The following is an 11725-nucleotide window of genomic DNA, read 5'->3' on the forward strand; positions in this document are numbered from 1 at the left end:
GTTTTAACCCACCCTTGCCTTTTATCATGCGAATTTCTTGTGATCATTTCTTGGGTTGGTTGGCCGCCTTTCCTCATCCGTAGCGCACACTTTATGTTTAACAACAGAAATTCTATGGACAACCTCGTGCGTCCCCGTGGCTGATGTGGCATACCGCCACGTCTATTGCCTTATTTAAAAAAAAAAAAATAGAAACAAAATTAAAAGCGGGAAATGAAAATAAACGCAGTCAACTTCTTCTTCGAGTTGCAGAATCTCGAGCTTCGTCTTATCCTCATCTTGGCCCGAAGATCGTCTTCTCCCGAGCTTCATGGAGTTCCCGAATTCAATGAAAGTATGCAAGAGAATCAGCTTTATCGAAATGTTTCCCTCTGCCTTAACTCATGTCTAGTCTCGAAGACTCTGATTTCACCAACCTTGTCACCAGCAAGAAGCCTAACGACATTGTTCTCTACCTCAACCCCAACTAGACCGTCGAGGACAACTTTCTTGACGCCGTATTAACATGGACCAATGCTGAGAAGATGCTACAAAACGACTATAGAAACTTCATGCTGAAGGTTCGAAAGGCAGACAAGCACAAAATCCTCTGGCCGTATCTCCAGCACATCCACTTTGTAGCTGATGAAATTGAGCTAAGAAAACAGCGAGACCTAAAGCTGTAGATGAATATCAAGAGCGGCGAGGACGACGATGATCATCACCATCATCATCATCGCAGCAGGGCTGGTGATGGAAGGTGGAGATCTGCTCCCTTTACGCACCCTTCCACCTTTGACACCATCGCCAAGGAAGTCAACCTCAAAAACAAGGTGAAGTCTGATCTCGAATCCTTCGTCAAATCCAAACAGTATTATCATCATCTTGGCCGTGTTTGGAAGCGAAGCTTTCTCTTATACGGTCCATTAGGAATTGGGAAATCAAGCTTCGTGGCTGCCATGGCGAATTTCATAGCCTACGATGTTTACGTTATCAATCTCTCCAAGGTTTTGAATGATTCGGATCTGAATTTTCTTTTGTTACAAACAACGAGCAAGTCGATGGGTGTGAGCTTGTCAGGAGTACTGAATTTCATGGATGGGATATTAAACTTGTGTTGCGCCGAAGAGAGAGTGATGGTTTTCACAATGATGAACGTCAAGGATCGCGTCGAAGGGGATTTGGGGGGAAGAAGGAATTGGAGGAGGAAACGAAGGGGGTTTGGAAAGGGGGAAAGAAATCGAAGGCAGGGAGGGAAATCGAATGGGAAAGGGGAACGAAGGGAAACGAAAAATAAACAAAACAGCATTGTTGCCAAGAGCCACAAAGAAGAAAAGAAACTTTTTACCTGCCACGTGGGAACCAGTTCCGCGGTGAGGACGCAGGGGCAGTTGTACATAGAATTTCTGGTTTAACAATTACTTGACAAACACTTACCATACGTGTGATGGCGGGAACTTTCCTTCTCAAGTTTTTCCTCTCTGAACTTGCCACGCGTCTCCCTTGACAACCCCATTTTCCCCAAGTGGGTTGATGATTCTCATGATACTTTTTCACTTGTTCGACATTTCGTTTGACACCCTTTTTCATCCATCATGTGGTGTTCCTCACCTCCCTCCAACACATGGTGTTTTTTCTTTAACCCTGTATTCCTACATCTTGTTGTTCTATCTTCTCCAAATTGTCGACCTTATTCTTTTTATTTCCTTTCTCCTTTTCTCTATCAGTTCTTCATCTTAATATTGTTTGGATAGTAAAATGAGATGAGATAATTTTATATACAAGTTAAAAATTGAATAAAATATTATTAGAATATTTTTTTTAATATTATTATTATTTTAGAATTTGAAAAAATTGAATTGAAATTTGAAAATGTTGAATTGTTTATTGTATTTTGTGTAAGAATTTGAGAAAGTTGTAATGATGAGATGAGATGAATTGAGTTGAGATAGTTTTTCAATCCAAACGAGGCTTTAGTGTGCTCTTCCCATTACTTTTCCTCACCATATAATTTTCAATCTTTAGATTCCTCTTACCTTACCCACTTCATGGCACCTCCATTTTCTAGTATTCTTGCTTGCGTCGGTCTCCAGAAGGCCCTAGCGGGAACCTGTATGGGCATAGCTTCAAAACCGCCACTATGGTGGACTCTTCTTGTTCGGAAGCCTTCAAGGGTAGTTGTTGGATTGCGACCACCACTCAAGTGTAGTTAGACTCTACGAGGGAATTTTCTGGGATTGTAGACTTTGTCCAGCTAATTCTTCTCGACTCTTGTATTGGCATTGTAAATTTTGATGGGATTGAGGTTCCATTCTGCAGCCCCACTCGAGAAGTTTTTTATTATTTGGGTTGGAATTCTGCTCAGCTACTAACCAATGCTTGGAAAATCTTGTTGGCTTGTTGCGTTGTGTGGAGGCAAGCCCTTGAATTGAAGCTAGTAGGGTTAAGAACCAAGACTTGACTGCCAATGAATTTCTTCATGTTTACGATATGAAAAGGTATTATGGGAACCAATGCAGTTTTCGTTGAGTACTGGTTATCAAGTCATCCACATGGAATCTCGCTACTCTCACGTTAAAAATTAGGTCCAGAAATTTTTCTCTGTGTCTGAAGATTGTTGGGAGTTTTCCGCTAGTGAGACATCTTGTCCCGAGTTTCCATTTAGGTTCGTCGACCTAGGGTCTTTTTCTTGATGGGTGCTCTTTTGAGGTGGTCTCTGCCACATTTGGGGCACCATCTACGCCTGGGTGACCAAGAATCTAGATTCAATCTGGAAGTGGATCTCACCAGGGAAAACATCGATCATTTCCTAATCATGCCATATCAATCTTGCATTTTTAGCCATGATGTCTTTGTTCTACTACCCTGGGTCCGCTTGCCTATGTAAGGGGGCTAACACTGCTCCTTTTGACCCCAAGAGAAAGAGATCTTGTACCAAAGGAAACTTGTTAGCCGCCTCCTCTACTCATTTTTGATCGCCTAGCAGACGTGATTGTGTAGGGCACCCAAGACCTAGATTCTCTTATGGATCCAACCTTTTTTGACTCGATTCTTGACTGACTCTTCAATTCCTTGTTTAAGAGATTTTCTTTGTCGGCCTCCTCATTTCATCTTGTAGTGATTTTGTCAAGGTGATGTTGGACGGGAAAGGGAACGCTTAGATGTTGGTGCAAATTATGATGCCCCATCCCTCGGTAAAGGACCTGGAGAGGATCTGTGGTATCAAGAGTGCCAACCGGTCTACAACATCCAAGGTTTAGATCGAAATTAGGCATGCAATGATCACATGAAAGTGCACATGTAAGTAGATGGTCTTTTAAACCTCAACAAAATAAGTAAAGGTTAAGTGCTAATTATACCGCAATTTAAACCGTAAATAGGTTCATCCAATAAACACCCAAATATCCATATGTTACTTCATTTCCCAAAATAATATATAGAACCATTTGTTTGTCCCCTACATCCAAATACGGCAGACCGAACATCATTGGCCATCGAACCATGTAATACAACTTCAAACAAACAATACAGTCCCTAATAACGAAGATATGCCTCCATATTTATTGCTCAGATGTGGTTGGTCCTTCTTCCTTAAGAACCTCTCCTGAGTTTATCAAAATCTACAGTTTCGACAAACGAAACCATAAGTAAGTTAAACAGTTGTGACAAGACCGCTAATGTGAGACAATGTACGTGATGATGTAATGCACAATTTCATGAAAAAGAAGCTATGAACATGTGTATTGTGCATGGCCAGGAATCATCTTTTAAGCAAAACACTAGCGTTCAAAGTTATGGTGAGGAATCACTCTCTGAGTAAACACAGGTACATAATCATGGCGAAGAATCACCCTTTGAGAAATTACCCTCTGTGCAAAACTCAAGTGCATATATATATTGCCGAGGCGAGGAATCACCCCCTGTGCATGTAAAACTCATCATAATGCATCATATAGAATCACATAAAATCTCACACAAAGATATTTTCAAATCTCACATAGAGATATTTCAAATCATCCAATATCATACAGAGATGTTTCAAATCATCCAATTCTCACACAAAGATATGCATGTTACACCGAGGAACACATTAGCCTGACCAACCAACTTAAGGACACCACAACATGATACGCTCATGGTATTCTCCTTCTCGTCTATCAAGTGAGGCCAATGCGGAAACGTTCCACCATAATCATCATGAGGCATTCTCCTTCCCATATGACATTAATGGAAACATGTCGTAGGAATGACCTGCAAAAATGTCTACTCATCCATGGTGATTGACACACGGTAAGACTCACACACGCCTACACTCAAAATCATTGCATTAATAATCCGAGCCATTCAAACGTCAAGATCTTGAAATCACGAAGTAAGTATATTCAAATGCAATGTAAAAATATTCGTAAACATAATGAAGGAAAATACTTATTCAATCATGATAAGAAAACTCACCTACTTCTGAAGGAAAATTTGCAACTTTGGAGGAGGAAGTCCAGTCGGGTGCCAGTTCCATCATATATAGGAGAGAAAGCGACATCCATGGAAGAAGTATCGTTACCTACTGGCACTGAAGTGGAAGGGAGGGCGATGCCGGTACCCAAGATCTCTACTGACATTGGTGTTGAAGTTGTTAGGGTATATGTGGATACTGGTTCTGGAGCTGAAAAAGTGTTTGCTGAAAGTTGGCTCGACAGTTGGCTTCAGCCAAAGTTCACTCAACGTCGCTCGACATACCGCTCGAGCAAAGCTCAAGTTCAAAAGTCTCGCTCGAGTCCCGCTTGAAACTTAGCTCGAGCGAGACAGAAACCTGAGTGTTCACTCGACACCTGATTGAGCCAATGTTCATTTGGTTGTTCGTTTGAGGCGCGCTCGACACTCCGATTGAGCGAAGTACGCAGTTTTTGTCAAATTAGGTTCCCAGCACCACTCACTATAAATATATCATATTAGACTTGTGTTGGATAACCTCAAGCATATTTTGATAGAGAACAATTGTCTAGTGAGTGCATAGTGAGTTGAAAGTTGAATAAAATATTATTAGAATATATTTTTTTAATATTATTTTTGTTTTAAGATTTGAAAAAATTGAATTGTTTATTTTATTTTGTGTGAGAATTTAAAAAAATTGTAATGATTAGACGAGACGAGACGAGACGAGATGATTTGAAAATAATTGTGGAAACAAACGAGGTTAAGCACTTGATCTAGTTAGAGTTCTACACCATATTACATGAAGGAAATGTCAAGGGAATGGGTGTTTAACCTACATTGAGTGTCATGCTCCAAGTTTGGGGTTAGCTCTTTTAAGCAAAATCAATAAAAATAACAACTTAAAAACAAAAATCCGCCATAATAATAATAATTCTTCTAAGGGAAGATAAGTTGAACACTAATAAATTTTCTCTTCAATCTGATTAATCCGTGAGACCGAGAAGGAAACCCTATGGTTAGTCGCGTAGTAGTTGAATTCTAGAAAACTCATAATTTTTATTTGAAATATTTCAATATCAAAGGAAAGCTGATGAATTTATCATATTTAGGATCCCTAGCCTTAGAAAAAAAGGTGGTACCACATGTCACCTATGTGGCAAACCCTAGAATGCCACTTGGCGACCCTAGAACAACCTAAGAAAGTTTTGATTAGGATCCACCCATAATTAGAATTATGCAAAGATTTATATTTAAATATTATAGATCTACAGATAAGAGAGAAAAATATATATAGAACATGACAGAAAATTAAAGATAGGACGGAAATAAAAGAGATAGGAAGGAAAAATGTGATAGAATGGAAAACGGCATAGGACAAAAAAATGTAGATAGGACATACCAATGCACTGGAACTGAAAAATGAGGATATGATAGAAAATGCCAGAGGACGGACAAAAGCTATTAAACGGAAAAATGAGAAATGAAGATCGGAAGAAAATATACAATAGGACGAGGGGTGCGAGCACTTTCACTGGGATCCTCGCTTGGAGTATGAACACTTTGTCTTCTGCAATGCTCGTTTGGCATACGAGTACCTTGCCTCCCGAGGTACTCGCTTGGGGTATTTGCATTTTCTACCCTTGGTTGCTTGCTAAAGTAGCAAGTTTTATCCTCCTTCACCGTGCTTGAAATACCCAGACAATTAATCACCCATTTTATGATTAAACAGTATTCCTAAAATTAGAATTTATAATAGCCAAGAATTTGATTATTTATTCTAGAATTAATCATTGGTGATGCATGTTCTTTTATCAAAAGGAAATAGAGCTCGAGCTCAATATGAGTAGGGGTGTTCCCCGACCTGAAATTAACAAATTCCAACCCGACCCGAAAATGCGCTATTCCGTTCGGCCGATTAACCGAGTCCGAGCCGAAAATTATACCGGAAGAAACGGGTAGTCCGACCCTTTTTTTTTTAATTTTATTTTATTTTATTTTGTCCTATCCAGGATAATTACTTCTGAAATACTTGATTTGGGTCAAACCTGGAGATTGAATTCTCAAAAGAAAATAAAAAGTAAAAATCAAACATGGATAGATGATAGTAAAATCCTGATAGGGATGAGTACACTATGTCCTTGGGCTCAATGGTCTTATAGACACAAGCCCGGTCCAAAAAAGAGGGAAATATCTCTTCCATACAGACTCACAGAATTGCCCCTGTTCTTGAAGCAAATCCCCATCTTATGCATTTTCCCTTCGAAAAAGTTGAGAGAGTCAAGTTTTCTGTTTCTAGAATCTCCCAGAAGCCAGCATACACATTCCTTCTTCAGCAAAGATGCAATCATGTAAGTCATCGGTTTTAGTCGTTTCTCTTCAGAAGCCATGCTCTCCACATCAAACTCAATGGGTTAGTCATTTCTCTTCAGAAGCCATGGATGGAGAAGCATTATGACTACCACCTTCATCTTAATTTAGAATCGGCTTTACCTGTGTGAAATGATCTGAAGAATGGAAGAAGAAGATATTGGGGTGATGAGTGGTGCAGTGCTCTTTATCAGTGTTAATTCAGGTATCAGCTAATAACCGGGTGCTTTTAAACGGGACGGGTAAATTCCAGTTCCAATTCGGAAGCTGAACGGTTCGGGTAATTTTGGGTCGGGTCGGGTCGAGAAACCGAAAGTGAAAATCGGTCGGCTTTTTTGTTCAGTCCTAAATAAAAGGGCCCCTCCAGTGCAAGAGGACAGATTGCCAATGGGGTTGAGTGGAGGGGAAAGATGAGGGACGCTCTATTGATATGGCGAGGAGAATAGTTTCAGGTGCCGCAAAGTGTAACTACTCCAACACGTGGACAAGTAAGCACTGTAGAAGGTTCGGCAGACACTTCCTTGTGTGAGATGGAGATCGACTTCTTGCCTTAATGTAGGTGAGCTAGAAAAGTCACCTACTGTAAAGGAAAGAACGAAGAGCAGAAAAGGCTAGCGGCTCTAATGAGACAAGAGCTACCTACCCAAAGGGAGCAACGACCAAGGATAGACTATCGGGTATGGGAGCTTTCCGGAACTATATGGAAAATGCTCAGAAGAGTTGCATAGTAGTAAGTAGAAACCGACACTCCATCTGAAGGGTCACATTTGGAGTAGGTCTATTGAGGAATTTCAACTTTTGAAGTCATATCATTTGAACCCAGAGGTATGGCCCGATGCCACATTGAAGACCCCCACTCAAGGAGGGACTAAGGAATTGGCAAACTGTAGGAAAGTACAGACCATGCCCTACCCATTTGCCTCTGTCATCCTGCAGTACGACTTACAAGGTTAAAGGGCACGTATCTAAACATACTTGGAGTCAGAAGGATGTTAGAAGGACGTATGACAATCCCGCCCTATAAAGGGGGATTTGGATATGGGATGAAATCTCACTTTTGAGATTCCAAATACCTAAGATCTGGTGGAGCCGAATCCACCTAAGGAAGAAAGGAATGAGTGATGCAACACTTTAGCGAGTCTGACATTGTGAGGTAGGTTAGCTTCTAAGACAGTACTAGGGAATGTGGGGGTGAATGTTGTATGTAATAGGCATTTGCATATTTTGTAACCTTCCCATTTTTGCACATGAATAAATATGTTTTCTGATCATCATGTTTATCGTATATTGATTTCCTATTTTCAAGACTTTGAATGTGTTTGCTATTTTTACTGAACCATGACCAGTGTGAATAGATGTGTCTCTGTGTGAGTAAGTGTACCATGAATCAATAATCATGAGACTGGACGGAGTTCCCTGGACCATTCCTACGAGACGTTGCCACAAGCTTCAAATGGATAGAGGGATTCCTCGTGAGTGATTGGGGTGAGGCGGTATCGTGCCTGGCCTCACCTTATAATCGGGATGTAGAATCCCTTGATGTATCACATGATGGAATATTCAAGTTGGTTGACCGGGTATACGTTTTCCCGGTACAACATGTGATCTCTATGTGAGAGTCGACCTGTGTTGGGGTCTAGGTGAGTTGACTTGAACCAGGTTGGACAGGATGGGTATTAGGGATTTCCCTAGGTCCGACGATGGAGCGGCCCATGCCTTATTTGCCCATCAAGTGACGAATTTCTGTGTGACGAATATATATATAAGAAGCATCTGTGTGATGATGATTGTGCCTCTAGAATCGATATAATCTCGTGGATTTGATCTACTCGAGCAAAGGGTGATTCCTTACCATGCTATTATCTATGCTTTCGATGATACTTTGCCTAAGAGGGTAACTCCTTGAAGGGTGATTTCTTGTTATGTTTATATTTGTGTGTGTGTGTGTTTTATTAAGAGGGCGATTCCTCGCAATATTTATGGAACCATGTATCTATCCCAAAGAGGGTGATTCCTTGCCAACCATATGTATGTGTATTTTTTTCTATTTACATGAAATTGTTCATTGCATCTTTAGAAGCATTATTTCTCAATATCAGTCTGTCATAACTGTCTAACTTATCTATGGTTTCATCTTTGAAACCATAGACTTTGATGCAGATTTAAAACCAAGATTGATGCTCGAGGAAAAGGAACCAAACCCGCCCGAACCATGAAGACAAAGGCTTGCCTTTGTCATAAGAGCATTGTATCATTTTGAGTTGTACTTACCACCTGCCAAAGGGTGACCACTTGTATTAGGTCTGCCGCCTATTTGGCATTGAATAAACTATTTGAGTTATAAAATATTTTTGAGTTAATGATATGAGGAGTGTCAAAATCTATTCCTATGAGATGCTTTAGACTTCTGGTGCTACAAGGTCTAACTTACTGACCAAGGCACGCCGACTCTTGACCAAACCTTGGGTGGTGATCGTTTGGTTGGCACCCTTGGCACCCAAAATCTCATAAGGACCTTTATACGAGGGACAGGGCGTCACACTTGGGAAGTGCTTGCAAATGCTAAGCATACTTACTCAAAAACTAAAATAACTAGTGACACGTCATTATGTAATTTGCTTTTATAGATGTTGTGCATAGATATTGAAGGACTCTATATATTAAAAATGATGGATCATGTGAAGAGAGATAGAGAGAGTCTAGAGAGAATAATGTCGAGCAAACCTATCCAATAGTATAACAGTGCCAAAGATAAGATTTCTTGACACAACTAACATGTTGTGTTCCTCATACTTTTGTTCCTTGCCATTGTGCCTTCTTCGAACCCTGGTCTTCTTTTCTTTCCAACCCATATTCGTTCCTTGCTTTTCTACTATTGCAACTCTTATTCTCTATAATTTCTCCTTCCTTTCTTATCTTTTCATTGCCAATGGCTCCTCGCAGCACCTCTCATTTTGGTTCCCATTGCTCCCATTCTTTGCCTTCTCATATGTTGCCTAACAGGCCAAGCGACGCTGGTTCTTCCTGGCCAAAAAGATTTGAAGGAAATTATTGGTCCGCCGCTACCACTCAGGTCGATTTAGACTCAGTGAGAAACTCGTAATGGGCTCCTAACTCCATTGATATGGATTTGCCCAATGCTAGACGTGGTGTTGTTGATTTTGAGGGACTTCCTAAGTAGGTGGCATTGTACATGAGCATGTTTCTAATGGGACTTTAGCTCCCTTTCTGTTGCCCAGTTCACTATATTTTGGACTTCTTGGGTTTGGCTTTTGCCTATCTCCTTCACAGAGCTTGAAGGATCCTGTTATTGTGTTGCATGGCGTGGTGCTTGGCCTTGAAACCCATTGGTGAGGAGTGCCCTGATCTCATTACCCGTGAGTGTTTTTACACCCATGGCATCAGGTGCCAAGATGGAAACCAATGTAGTTTTCGTTCTCAAACCAATTATAGAGTGGCGCGTTTGCAGTCTTGCTTCTCCCATGTTAAGCATTGGCACAAGAAATTCTTCTTTGTGTCCAATGTTGGCTAGGAGTTTCTGGCAAATATGGCTAGTCACCAGGTGTTCCCTATTTGAGCTTTGTAGGGTCAGGTTCCAAAAGATCATGACTTCAACTTGATCCTTTCTAATCGAGAGAGGATCCGTTTGGATTTTGTTTATTCTTGGGTCGATGAGAATCCCAACGCCCTATGGTCTGATCCACTTCTTACTAGGAAGAATATAGATTGCTTCTTGGTTTCTCCAGATAGGTCATGCTTCATTGGATGCCAATTAGTGAGTGAGTCAAATATGCCTTGTGGACAAAAAGTCATCTTTCTTCCCCGTTGGAGTAGAAGGGGAAAAAGCCTTGTCTGAGCGTGAACAAGTTCGTGGTGTTGATAGGGTGCATGGTCAGTCAAGCTCTGAGTGCGGGACTTCTAGTCCCAAATATTCATCTGAAAAGCCAAGGAGACAGGTGTCATCTTCGTCCGGTGATCGGGGACAGGTCTGGTAGCCCCCAACGAGAGGTAGATATAGCAGAGATATTGGGCATCAAGTCTCTTGAGTCCAGTCCCTAAGGGGTTTCTAGGCAATCCTAGGGACTCTCATCATCTCCACCTAGTGACCGAGGACAAGCTCAATAGCCCTCATCGAGTCTTGATCATTTGGCTAAGATCCTGGATCAAATGGAGGTGAGCCTTGACACGGTATTGGACTCTGAATTTCTCAAGTCTATACCAGACGATTTCCTGGGTTATTTTCCTAAAGCACTGTTTGAAGACTTTGGGTCGCCATCTTTGGCACTTGGAGAATCTCCCAGGGTGAGCAAGGTTGGCGGGGAGGTCCTTCCCCTTTTGTTTATGATGTTTTCCCTGGCGATACTTAAGCTGGGGTTAATACCTCTCACTCGGTTCCTTCCACTATATTTGGCAGGCAAACTTGTGACATCCTATATGATCCTCAAAAGTTATCTAGTGACGATTGTTCGAGTGCTGAATTCAGGTGAGACCAAGCAGAGCGGGGAGGATAGGCTTGTGGTCCTAACAAGGGAGGCCTTTCCATCACATCCCCTTGTAGTTTCTCAACTACGTCATTTTGAAGGAATTGATGATCTCGTGCCCCCTTTTATCAGCAAGGAATTTAACTTTTCTGGACTACCAGGTCCTTCTCGACCTCGGTCACTAATGACTTCGTGTATCCATCAGCTCACCATACTGCACCCAACCTAGAGAATTTCCTTTGTTCAGTAATTTCTCCCATTCTTGTCATAGATTATCTTTTTTAGACATTATCTTACCACCTTTATGTCTTAGGGGATCCAATCGGTTGCCAGTTGTATCATTTGCTATAGGCTCATGTGGAAGAGTAGGTTCACTCATACATGCATTTGCAAATTTAGACTATTTTTGAAGAAAAGGCGGTGAGGGATGAATGGAATGCTTCTTACTCACAACCGGGTTCCTA

The 11725-nt window shown here is 41.2% G+C and overlaps 1 pseudogene; it reads left to right on the top strand.

Moving 5' to 3' along the window:
* The first annotated feature begins 213 nt into the window (after nt 1–213).
* LOC109003934 lies at nt 214–1394 on the top strand (annotated as a pseudogene).
* The last annotated feature ends 10331 nt before the right edge of the window (nt 1395–11725 follow it).

Source organism: Juglans regia, chromosome 13 (assembly GCF_001411555.2).
Source record: "Juglans regia cultivar Chandler chromosome 13, Walnut 2.0, whole genome shotgun sequence".
Taxonomy (NCBI): domain Eukaryota; kingdom Viridiplantae; phylum Streptophyta; class Magnoliopsida; order Fagales; family Juglandaceae; genus Juglans; species Juglans regia.